Source organism: Oncorhynchus mykiss, chromosome 10, assembly GCF_013265735.2.
Source record: "Oncorhynchus mykiss isolate Arlee chromosome 10, USDA_OmykA_1.1, whole genome shotgun sequence".
NCBI classification, from domain to species: domain Eukaryota; kingdom Metazoa; phylum Chordata; class Actinopteri; order Salmoniformes; family Salmonidae; genus Oncorhynchus; species Oncorhynchus mykiss.
In genome coordinates this window covers 32,913,509-32,926,315 of record NC_048574.1, presented here as the reverse complement: position 1 = coordinate 32,926,315, position 12,807 = coordinate 32,913,509, and positions in this window count along the sequence as shown.

The window sequence follows — 12,807 nt, the reverse complement described above, 5'->3', positions numbered from 1 at the left end:
ATGTGGATAGGGGGGTGCTCTCTCTGCTGTTTCCTGAAGTCCACGATCATCTCCTTTGTTTTGTTGACGTTAAGTGAGAGGTTGTTTTCCTGACATCACACTCCGAGTGTCCTCACCTCCTCCCTGTAGGCTGTCTCGTCATTGTTGGTAATCAAGTCCACTACTGTTGTGTCGTCTGCAAACTTGATGATTGAGTTGAAGGCGTGCATGGCCACGCAGTCGTGGGTGAACAAGTAGTACAGGAGAGGGCTAAGCACGCACCCTTGTGGGGCCCCACTGTTGAGGGTCAGTGAAGTGGAGTTGTTGTTTCCTACGCTCACCACCTGGGGACGGCCCGTCAGGATGTCCAGGACCCAATTGCACAGGGTGGCGTTGAGACCCAGGGCCTCGAGCTTGATGATGAACTTGGAGGGTACTATGGTGTTGACTGCTGAGCTGTAGTCAATGAACAGCATTCTTACATAGGTATTCCTTTTGTCCAGATGGGATAGGGCAGTGTGCAGTGTGATTGCGATTGGGTCATCTGTGGACCTGTTGGGGCGGTATGCAAACTGAAGTGGGTCTAGGGTGGCCGGTAAGGTGGAGGGGATATGATCCTTGACTAGTCTTTCAAAGCACTTCATGATGACAGAAGGGAGTGCTACGGGGCGGTAGTCATTTAGTTCAGTTATCTTTGCCTTCTTGGGTACAGGAACAATAGCAGCCATCTTGAAGCATGTGGGGACAACAGACTGGGAAAGGGATTTATTGAATATGTCCGTAAACACACCAGCCAGCTGGTCTGTGCATGCTTTGACGCGGCTAGGGATGCCGTCTGGGCCAGCAGCCTTGTGAGGGTTATCATGTTTAAATGTTTTTTACTCACGTCAGCCAAGGAGAAGAGGGGGGAGGGGGGCAGTCCTTGTTAGCGAGCCGCGACGGTGGCACCGTATTATCCTCAAAGTGGTTAAAGAAGGTGTTTAGTTTGTCTGGAAATGTGACGTCAGTGTCCATGATGTGGCTGGATTTCTTTTTGTAGTCCGTGATTTCCTGTAGACACTGCCACATATGTCTCGTGTCTGAGCCACTGATTTGCGACCACCTTGTCCCTGTACTGGCATTTCGCTTGTTTGATTACCTAGTGGAGGGAATAGCTATACTGTTTATATTCAGACATATTCCCAGATCTCTTTCCATGGTTAAATGCGGTGGATCGCGCTTTCAGTTTTGCGGGAATGCCGCAATCCATCCACGGTTTCTGGTTAGTGTAGGTTTTAATTGTCACAGTGGGTACAACATCTCCAATGCACTTCTTTATAAACACACTCACCGAGTCAGTGTGGCTTCCGATTGGTCGGACCAGTGTTGAATGGTTCTCGTCACTGGTACATCCTGTTTGAGTTTCTGCCTATAAGACGGTACAAGATGGCGTCGTGGTCGGATTTGCCGAAGGGAGGGCGGGGGAGGGCTTTGTATGCATCGCGGATGTTAGAGTATAAGTGGTCGAGGGTATTACTCATGCGCATAGCGCAATCAATATACTGGCAGAATTTAGGTAGTCTTGTTCTCAAATGTGCTTTCTTAAAATCCCCAGCTACAATAAATGCAGCCTCAGGATGTATGGTTTCCAGTTAGCATATAGTCCAATGAGGTTCCTTGATGGCAATATTGGTGTCTGCTTGAGGGGGAATGTACACAGCTGTGACTATAACTGACGAGAATTCTCTTGGTAGGTAAAATGGCCGGCACTTGATTGTAAGGAATTCTAGATTGTGTGAGCAGAAGGACTTGAGTTCCTGTATGTTGTTATGATTACACCATGAGTCGTTAATCATAAAGCATACACCCCCGCCCTTCCTTTTCCCAGAGATGTGTTTATCTCTGTCGGCGCGATGCATGGAGAAGCCCGGGGTCTGAACCGATTCCAACAACATATCCCGAGAGAGCCGTGAAACAGAGAATGTTAAAAGGTACCTACTCTGACGTGGGCATGTTTTCAATACAGACTCATTTTAGTCGTACTGTATTCCATTTAAGGCATCCAGACCTTATGAAAGTTGCCCAGTATACCCTTAATCTTGTAATAAATCAAATCTAGTGATACATAACTTGACATTGTGGGAGGATAACCAACCTTCAATTCATGGCAATGCATTTCTTAGCCGCTATAAATGCTTGGTTACACAGTCTCCAGTATCAACATTTCCAAGAAAACAAAAACAGGGATAAGGGAGAATCTGTAGACATGCTGAGATAAAAGAACATACTCTTTGCCAGAATTAAGCCAGCCTTCACAAGACCATAACATATGCAAATATGTCCCCTTTTGTGTTTTACACCTCCAGCAGAGGAATGACATTTCAGAGTGCATGTTATTCAGTTTCACTGGCATATAGTATTGCAGTAATTTATGTCTGAGATGATATGAACATGACCGGGCATTCAAACATATCTGTATCCATTCATCACATTTTGTGTCATCGGGAAAATAATCTATCAACGCTTGATACAACTTGGAAATCAACTTTGGAGGTTAGTCAGACTGCCTTAAAGTTGCATCTGGCTTGTCCAGTGCTTGCTGCACAGAGAGAATGAAGTGTTGTATTTGCAAAAATTCACCTCACCTCCACACAGACTGGTCTTCCCTGGCTGCCTGACCCTGCTGAGATCCATGTCACCAACCGAACCTCCTAAAATGAGGCATGAAAAAAAATGTCCTTGGTTTACATTTATACATGATATTATCCAAGAATATAATCAGTGGTTCAATAATTGAAATGACCATTATTCCCAGATCCCAGACTGTAGCTTGAAGCTTAAGCTGCTGTCCCATAGCTACTGTAGGACTACCCATAAATTCAAGATGGAACTTTGTATCATTCACTGATATTGTTAATGTAGGTCTGCTGCAAAACTCACCTGAGCTCCATAGACTGGTCTTCCCTGGCTGTCTGACCCTGCTGGGACCCCTGTCACCATCTGTTTTAGCTGAGACATGAGCATAGTGTTGTGTACTGACTGCACTAGAGTGCTGCATTCCCTCGGCATGACTGCGGAGGTTCCGACAGAGATCACTGCTGCATGGTCGGCATTTTACATCTGCGGCTGTCAGACAGACGACTTTGGGATGAAAATATTTTTCTTGTCCCACAGATTATTTGGAAATGGTCCTCTTTCTGCTTTGTATGCGTTAGCCTACCTATTGTTAGCTAGGCTAGGGGTTAGGATTAAGGTTATGGTTAAGTTTAGGAGTTAGGTAAAAGGGTTAAGTTTAGGGGAAGGGTTAGCTAAAAGGGTTAGGGGAAGGGTTAGCTAACATGCTAAGTAGCTAAAAAGTAGTAAGTAGTTGAAAAGTTGCTAATTATCTAAAATGCTGAAGTTGTCAATGATGAGATTCAAACTCGCAACCTTTGGGTTGCTAGACATGCATGTTATGCAATCACCCTAATCAACCATGTTACTTTTGTTTTTGCCTTAAGTAACCATCTGTATCGTGTAACCATACCAAATATGAATCGGATTTCCATTTACTATGTTACATCTAGTCGATGAGACCAGGCTGGAACTTAGCTCTACTCAGTCCCATAACCTCTTGGTATACCTCTCAACCCCTGTCATGCAGAAATAAAGGTGGACCTCATTTCAGGTCTGTTGTACTCCTCTCTTGATCTCTAATGTTGAATCTTTATGGTTGGTTGTTTTTGAGGCCCCTTGCTATACCAAGCGAGAAATGCCTTCTCCAATCAAAACAAGGAATTGCCATAATTGAACTTCTACGCTGGTTTCCTGTTGGAAGTCAAGGTTCTGCACTGATGTAAGACCTGTGGCACTAATCATGTCCATACACTGCTAGTATTTAACCTCACTCTGGAGAGGAATGCAGACGGGCTTAACTAGATTTTATTTCAAGGTTTCTTTTGCAGGGAAGAAATGGCAGCCTGACCAGAATTCAGAACCACCGACAAATAGACCATTTGGTTTGAATTATTGCAACGCAAAGTCTGCCGATCAAACCCAGAAACACGTTTTTATGCACTCGACAGACATACTGTTGAAATTACATCTCTGTGACATGCATAGGAATACCATTGATTAACCTGTTGCTTCAAAATCTGTGTGCAGTGCTAATATTTCCTAAACCCAAATCTTTCCTAAAGCCAGGGCAGGCATCAGCAATGGGTCACTGATTGCTCTTGTACGGAGGTTGGCCCAGTAAAAATCTGCCCCTTTACCAGCAGAGGGCAAGGAGTATTACCTTGTGATTTGAAGTGATTAGGTTACTGCTTTGGTAACCCCTTTTTCTACTGCTGCTCCACTTTCAGAATGAAGCATTACCCATTTATAAAGAGTGCTCCAGTACACTGATACCACTCCACCCATTCTAAGAAGGAGAATAAGAAACATATGTATCTTTCTGATGCACAATTTATCTATTGTGCTGCCCAGAGGCCTATGGTCCTGTGGTGGCAGCACTTGCCCTTGTTGGCCCCTCCATCTTTCTCTGGGTCAGTGTTCCTGAGAGTTGTTAGCAGAGTGAATTTGATCTGTGAAGGGAAGCACCATGCAAAACCCTGCATAGGTCATCACCTCACCCAGGTGATTTATCTCCATCCTGCCACTGCCCTTATCACCTGCTCTCCCTTTTCCTCCTCTTTCAGTAACACTTTGTCAGACATAATAATATTACGCTCTCATATGATGGTGGGCCTGCAGAAGCCAACACTGCCCTTTCTTCGAGTGTGCATGTGGCGAAAAAAAGGCTTTTGATTTTCCTAACCTTGTGCCAGAAAGAAAATATTGATTTGTTTTGTTCAGTATTTGAATTCTCATTATTCTTTTTTTTATGATTTATTTGTTTTATAGTCCACCTGAGGTAAATTCAATTAATTGGACATGATTTGGAAAGGCACACACCTGTCTATATAAGGTCGCACAGTTGACAGTACATGTCAGAGCAAAAACCAAGCCATGAAGTTGAAGCAATTATAGAGCTCCAAGACAGACTTGTGTCGGGGCACAGATCTGGGGAAGGGTTCAGAAAAATGTCGGCAGCATTGAAGGACCCCAAGAACACAGTATAATCCATCACTCTTAAATGGAAGAAGTTTGGAACCACCGAGACTCTTCCTAGAGCTGGCCGCTCAGCCAAACTGAGCAATCGGGGTAGAAGGGCCTTGGTCAGGGAGGTGACCAAGAACCCCATGGGCACTCTGACAGAGCTCCAGAGTTCCTCTGTGGAGATGGGAGAACCTTCCAGAAGTACAACCATCTCTGCAGCACTCCACCAATCAGGCCTTTATGGTAGAGTGGCCAGACGGAAACCATGACAGCCCACTTAGAGTTTGTCAAAAGGCACCTAAAGGACTAACAGACCACGAGAAACAAGATTCTCTGATCTGAGGAAACCAAGATTAAACTATTTGGCCTGTATGCCAAGCATCAAGTCTGGAGGAAACCTGGCGACATCCCTACGGTGAAGCATGTTGGTGGCAGCATCATGCTGTGGGGATGTTTTTCAGTTGCAGGGACTAGACTAGTCAGGATCAAGTGAATGATGAATGGAGTAAAGTACAGAGAGATCCTTGATGAAAACCTGCTCCAGAGTGCTCAGGACCTCAGACTGGGGCAAAGGTTCATCTTCCATCAGGACAACGACCTTAAGCACACAGCCAAGACAACGCAGGAGTGTCTTCGGGACAAGTCTCTGAATGTCCTTGAGTGGCCCAGTCAGAACCCGGACTTGAATCTGATCAACATCTCTGGGGAGACCTGAAAATAGCTCTGCAGCGATGCTCCCCATCCAAACTGACAGAGATTGAGAGAATCTCCCCAAATACAGGTGTGCCAAGCTTGTAGCATCATACCCAAGAGGCTATAATCACTGCCAAAGGTGCTTCAACAAAGTACTGAATAAAGGGTGTGAATACTTATGTAAATGTGATATGATGGGAAAAAAAATCTTTGTCATTATGGGGTATTGTGTGTAGATTGATGAGGGGGAAAAACTTTCATACATTTTAGAATAAAGCTGTGATGTAATTTTTGGGCGAAAAAGTCAAAGGGTCTGAATTCTTTCCGAATGCACTATATGTGCTTTATAAGCGGTTTTTAAACCCTGACAGTCCCAGCAAAGCAAATCGAGAAATCTGTAAATATTGTGTGGCCAGATTGTAGTATGGAACTATATCATATGTATCATCATATGTACTTGTCCATTCCCTTTAGCCCTGGTTATACATTGCATTAACATGTGATTGTCGTCATCTGATCAAGATGATCCGATCACTATCTGATTGAGATTTGTTGGATCTACACATGGTAATAACGTGTCTATTTTCTGCCACAGTGTCCATACTGTGACCAGATTCCCTGGTCCCTCCCTGTATGCAAATTAATCCAACCTGCATTGGACCTACCTTATGAGACAAGTTTTATAAATTGGCAGAAAACAGCACACTTTTATAAGCAGTAGTTTTACACTCTCATCATTGCATCCTATATTTGTTATCCAACGATTTAAGACTGGGCATAATAGGCTACTGTCCCAATATCCTCCTCCTGTCCACTGCCATACAAATAAATATATTGTATTTCCTCCTGTTTTAAAAACAGTAAAACAGCTTTGTAGACCTAAGTGCATTGTGTTTAGGCAGGTCTTAAAAGAATTGACATAGCAACAGTTTGTATTTTGAAGAACCTCTAATATGATAATCTATAGCCAGACGCCTGGTGAAATGATGAAAATGGATAAAAGCAGCAATGGATAAAAAGTGTAAAGGAGCATGAAAATAATGCAAATACTATGCCTTTATAAAGGAATAAAGTCTACATCTAAAAGTAGCATAAAGAGTCCTTCATATTTTACATCAAATTGGGCAGTGGCCTCGCTCAGTTTGGATATATTTGGCACTTTATTGCTATCAATAAGTCCAGAAAATTCTCAAAATATTATATAATAGAATAAAGTCTGATTGTTATTTAGTATAGGTCTAAACAGTTTTAACAAAGAAAAAGAATGCAACATACTGGGAGAAAACCATGGTTTGGTTTCCTTCAAATCATTGATTAGTGATAATTCAGCAACAGTCTCTTTCACTCATGGAGGTTTGATAGACTGGTACTGTATAATAGCATTACATAATTTAAACTAAACTACATATGTATTGGGAAAGCATGGGACGGACTGATGGAGTTGCAGCATAAGAGAAGAGTGCATGACAAGTATATTGCAAGGGACTGTAGAATGTGTAGGCCAAATCTTCCACCTGTACCTTTAAATCTAGCCAGAGGGGATGTTTATAAAATGTCCATAAGAAAGCCAATGTATTATACCACTGTATTATTTTCAGATCTGATATAGCAACTGAATTAGAGTATTCACATTACACAAAAAGTTGATAAAGCGCCCAGCAGCTTTCCTCAATATTGCCACAGTACTGTCCAGAATGAACGGTGGGCGGGTGATGGGATGGTCACCCAATACCATGTCCAGCTATGAATAAAATGTGCATTGGGTTCTCCCATTCCCACTACAGTATAACAGTATAACTTTTGGTATGATGTTTTCAAAATGTTTGATTTTGCGCTGGCGTTGGTGGGAATGGAAACAGGGACCCCTTTTCTCTCATTCTGGATGATACAGTACCTTTTCATGAATGTCTTATTTTCTATATGCGTGATCTAATTTGGATTATAAACTGGGTGGTTTGGGCCCTGAAAGCTGAAAGCCATGGTATAACAAGAGTATGACAAAACATTTTGTTTTACTGCTCTAATTACTTTGGAAGCCAGTTTATAATAGCAATAACGCTCCTCTGGGGGTTTGTGATATATGGCCAATATACCACATCTCCTCGGGCCTTATTGCTTAACTCGACTGTGGAATCCTACCGCAGTGCCAGTAGGCACTTGGTTTCTAATTCTGGAGGAATTGCAGAGGTATCCTTGTCCAGAATTAATACAACTGGCCAGTGTGATTTATTTGAGAGGGCGGGAACATCGTGACGTTGGCCAACTTTATAGCATTCGTTGTCAGTGTGCATGTACACTTCAAGGCTATCCGTAGATGCCTGCGGAGGTCAGAAATATCTAATCACAATCAGATCGCAATCCATCTTTTGATTGTTTACACCTGTCGCCAAATGTGGCCACAATCAGAATGTGTACAAGACAGGAGGTATAAAGGGGGCTTTTGTGTCATTGTTTTGATGAAGGCCATTGATGGACTAAACATTCATCTTTTAACTTGAATAAAACAAGTTTTCAATGGTCAGCGAGCATTACGGCTTCGTTTTTAATGATTATCAAATGTTTTGGTTGTACCTTGACTCACGTTGGTTGAGCACCCTCCACTCTTTAATTTTAAATGAATCTGTAACCAATGGTGTTGGATTCTGGATCCAGAGAAGGAGGCCTACATTTTCCATGAATGGATTAACAGTCCTATACACTGTGTAGATGCAGGCCTGAGCACTCCTCCTTGAAGACCACATGAAATGTTTTAAAAAGTGACACCCATCTGTCCGTTGAGAGGACTTTGGCTTCTCAAAGCAGAGGCATAGAATGATTAAGAACAAATCGTACACAAAAGATGTGCTCCAATCTTCTCCTGGGTGTAGAGCATTGGATGATTATCGTTGTTTCTGTGGTGGACCCTGCTGTGAGGTACACTCTGGACTGTTTTCACAAGAAGAGCACCTGAAAATGCATACTTCAAGATACAATTTTCACATTGTTAAACTGCACTCACTAAATCCTCTTTGATGATGCGTTTTTCCTTTGTTGGTGTTTATAGGGCAGAGGTCAGTAACAGGCCAAAACCGTCTGAGTGATTTTTTTGGGGTCCCCAAACTTTTTATAAATAAAAAAAAAACGTTTTTGTTTTTTTTGTAAAATGACCAGGAATTCAGCAAAAAAATGTTTAATTAGGAAATCTGTTTCCAAGAAACATATTTGATCGTGTTTCAGTGTAATTCAAGGTATGAAATTATCGTTATTTTCAAATACAATCTCTTTCTAGACTTAGTTAGTTGTGGTCAATTTGCAGTGTGCAAATTATTATAATTATGTTCCACCACCGACCATCAGCTCCAATAAAAATCAGCCCGTGGCTGAATCTAGTTGCCTACCCCGTTATAGGGAAATCTCTTTCATTGGTTATGGTGCTGCGTTATGTAGGATGTTGTAGACACAAATGCTTTATATCAGTACAAACTGACAATAGCATCATGTAGTTTTTAGTGTTTGTTGGTTGACATTTGATGAACAATTAAAAACAAAAAAAATTGTGTGTATGAAATCTATTGTTTTTAAAGTTTTTGTTCTTCTCGGGCAGATTTTTTAAATGTTGGTTATTGATCTCTTTGCTGTGAATCATATTTGTTGTTTTAAATAATATCTACTGGTGAAAGATAGCACAATAGAGTATTAATTTATGAATTGAAGTTGTTGCCTTAATTGTAACAAGCCGAGCTACAGTATGTCAGTATGTGTGAGAAATGTTCTGTGAAAAAGCTAGGACATATGCTTCCAACCTGTAACATCAACAAGAGGACAGACACTTCATTCAATTGCATTGTATATCAACTTTCAGATCCTTCTCATAATAATGCAACGGCATTCACATTAGTGAGTTGATTGAACTAACAACAATCTTGTAAGCCAGTAGATGGGAGTATGTGAGCGTTGAAACGTGTTTATGCAACACCATGATAAAATCTTCCCGTCTGGTGGTTGTGCTTAGAAACACGGGACTAGAGGGATAGAGGGATAAAAGGCAAGTGTTGACTGGATGCCAGACAGGTAAATCTTTTCATGGGGTAGTTGGTAGCTGTGACTCAGGACCCATTCAGGCCTGGATCGCAGGAGGTGAAAGGTAAGTGGTCTTATCTTCTCTTGGCCAGCCTCCAGCCTCTTGATATATCTGATACTCTTGAGATAGGGGAGACAATGGGACAACATTGTGAGCTGGAAGAGCCATTCCTATCAAACATTTAAGCATTTTTCCCTCCCAAATGATTAAGCACTGTATTCAGATCACTTTAGGCTCTTTTTCTTAGGTAGAACAAGGCATTGTGAGTTTGTTATACATATACAGAGAATAATTGTACAAAGGCAACCCACTGGTCACAGACGTCAATTCAATGTCTATTCCACGTTGGTTTAAGATAATTTAATTGAAATTGTGTGGAAACAACATTGATTCAACCAGTGTGTGCACAGTTGGCAAGTTGCTTCAACATTAAATAGCATGATGTTAACTAACTACGAGTAGCTAATTGGTAAAACAAAAGTAATGCTCTCTCACCATTCTGGTTTGCAGGTACTAAATCTAAGCTTTGCTGACTATTATCTGGTAAAAAAACGAAGAGTTATTTAATTTGTGTCCAATCAGAACAGCCAAAAGGTTTCATTTCCACTGTGTGTTGGTTAAAAGGTGAGATGGGAGATAAAAGGCCTGTGTGTTGATCCTGGCTTACACAGGAATGGAGAGCCTCTGTGTAAAACAGTCAACCCTGAGATGCTGCTATAGTGCTCCAGGGACAGTATGCTCTGCTGAAGCCCCCTCCTTCCCCACACACAGTACAACCCATGCCCATTCACAGTTGACTACAATAAAACACATTTTGCCCACTCTGCCAGAACCAGAAACATGGCATAGTGCAGTCACACTACATGCTTAAAGGCCCATTGGGATCAACCACATGATTTCCTGTGTTTTATATATATTTCCACATGATGAGGTTGGAATAATACTATGAAACTGTGAAAATTATGATAATGCCATTTTAGTGTAAAAGCTGTTTGAAAAGACCGCCTGAAATTTCTGCCTGTTTTGGTGGGATGGAGTTTTGGCCTGTCTGGCGACATCAACAGGTACTATAAGTATATATACAGTAGACAGTGTGCAAAGCAGTCATCAAGGCAAAGGGTGGTTACGTTGAAGAATCTAAAATCTTAAGTGTATTTTGATTTGTTTAACACTTTTTTGGTTACTACATGATTCCATATGTGTTATTTCAAAGTTTTGATGTCGTCACTATTATTGAACCATATGATGCTGTAAATTTAGAAAATTAGTTACAGTTCATATAAGGAAATCGGTCTAGTCTATGGATTTCACATGACTGGACAAGAGCGTAGCCATGGGTGGGCTTGGGAGGGCATAGGCCCACCCACTTGGGAGCCTGGCCCACCCACTGGGGAGTGAGTCCGAGCCAATCAGAATGAGTTTTTCCCCACAAAAGGGCTTTATTACTGACATAAATACTCCTCAACTTCATCAGCTACCCGGGTAGCTGGTTTCAGATGATCCCGCAGGTGAAGAAGCTGGATGTGTAGGTCCTGTGCTGACGTGGTTACATGTGGTCTGTAGTTGTGAGGCCAGTTGGTTGTACTGCCAAATTCCCTAAAACGACGTTGGAGGAGGCTTATGGTAGAGAAATTAACATTCCGTTCTCTGGCAACAGCTCTGGTGGACATTCCTGCAGTCAGGATGCCAATTGCATGCACCCACAAAACTTAAGACATCTGTGGCATTGTGTTGTGTGACAAAACGACACATTTTAGAGTCACCTTTTATTGTCCCCAGCATGCTGATGATCATGCTGTTTAATCAGCTTCTTGATATGTCACACCTGTCAGGTGGATGGATTATCTTGGCAAAGGAGAATTTCTCACTAACAGGGATGTAAACAAATTTGTGGCCAACATTTGAGAGAAATAAGCTTTTTGTGCATATTGAACATTTCTGGGATATTTTATTTCAGCTCATGAAACATGGGACCAACACTTTACATGTTGAGTTTATATTTCTGTTCAGTATATATATATAGACAGTAAGTTAATAGACCAATATAAATTAGGAGTTCAAACCTCTCTTTCAATAACAGCTATTATTCAGGATACATATCCCTCCCATTAGGCTTATCCAATTATCATCCTCACTCAGACCACTCCCAGACAATCCTAGCAAAATTCTTGCTTGAAGAATTGCTCTTTGCTATTTTTGTTTCTTTTTGGACCATTTTAACTTTTTAAAAATTGTACAAAGATACTTAATTGTTACCCAGAAATTATTTATTATTGAGATACGAACAGCTGCATTGAGCCTTTAATTCAAACTCCAACTGTTGGCTAGATATATGTGACTGTCAAAGAACAACCTTGGATTGTACCATTTGCCAAACAGATTTGGGCCAAAGAATCGTCCTGTACAGAGGGGAAGTGAGCATGTTCTGGTTCGTAAATGTGTCTACCCCACTTGATGAAACCGGTGGTAAGAAACCGGGGGTTAATCCTCCCTTCCCTCTGGAGCAGCCAGTAGAGGATCTGCTAGCATGTTTGGCGCGGGCGGGTAGCAAAGTCAGTGGTTTAAAACACGCATGCCCATCTGGAGCCCAGCCCAATCTACACAGGATCTTACTGGTTGTAGAACAGACAGTTTTGTGTAACATCCGCTTTGTGTGTGTGTGTGTGTGTGTGTGTGTGTGTGTGTGTGTGTGTGTGTGTGTGTGTGTGTGTGTGTGTGTGTGTGTGTGTGTGTGTGTGTGTGTGTGTGTGTGTGTGTGTGTGTGTGTGTATATGTGTATATGTGTGTATGTGTGTATATGTGTGTGTGTGTGTGTGTGGGTGGGGGTCTCTGTGAAGCAATCCATTTATTTGCTTTCATATAGTTGCCTTTTAAACAAGTTTCATGATATCCGACCATAAAAGACAGAATATATCCTTAGAGGACTCCTGTGGAGTTAAAGAAAACATGGAGTGAGAAAAAGTGGCTGTGATAATGTGGTGGTATGAGGGCTTGCAAATTTGAGCAATCATCGCACT